This window comes from Schistosoma mansoni, chromosome 2 (assembly GCF_000237925.1).
Source record: "Schistosoma mansoni strain Puerto Rico chromosome 2, complete genome".
In the NCBI taxonomy this organism is placed as follows: Eukaryota; Metazoa; Platyhelminthes; class Trematoda; order Strigeidida; family Schistosomatidae; genus Schistosoma; species Schistosoma mansoni.
In genome coordinates, this window is record NC_031496.1 from 17,375,366 (window position 1) to 17,376,002 (window position 637).

General features: G+C 44.3%; 1 non-coding gene across 1 annotated transcript; it reads left to right on the plus strand.

Annotated features, from left to right (window-relative positions):
• The first annotated feature begins 326 nt into the window (after positions 1-326).
• On the plus strand, positions 327-398 carry Smp_tRNA_01197_Pseudo_CGA.1.1. The gene has a single exon. It is a non-coding gene (tRNA).
• Positions 399-637: the final 239 nt, after the last annotated feature.

Sequence of the window (637 nt, forward strand, 5' to 3'; positions counted from 1 at the left end):
TTCGTGGATGCGCACTGCTGAGGAGTCCCATAATAGGACGAAACGGCCGTCCAGTGCTTCCAGGTTTTCCATGGTGATCTAGCTTCAATTGACTCATGATCTCAACTCTATAAATTACTAAAATCTCCACAAAACCCCTTCTGATAATGATCATGTGCTCACTAGTGACTGACTCCTTGAGGTATTTCCTGGAGTTCTAGTGAGAAGCAGTAACCGGTGGAGTTCAACCAGGTCTGTTGTGAGATAGTAACTCACTGATGACATTGGTGAATGGTTGCTCAATTTCGTGAATCAGTTGAAGTTAGACATTAACACTGTTGGATGCCAGCTCAGTGGTCTATCGGTTAAGGGCTTCGGCTCGAAACTGGTAGGTCCTGGGTTCGAATCCCGCGAGAGTGGGTTCGTGGATGCGCACTGCTGAGGAGTCCCATAATAGGACGAAACGGCCGTCCAGTGCTTCCAGGTTTTCCATGGTGATCTAGCTTCAATTGACTCATGATCTCAACTCTATAGATTAATAAAATTATTTGGATTTTCTCTATTCACTGTAAGTCACTTCTTCAGAGAACGGACAACTAAATGGTTCGCTTGCTCATTGAAGAGATGACTTAGAATGAGTAATGATACGTCAGAAAAC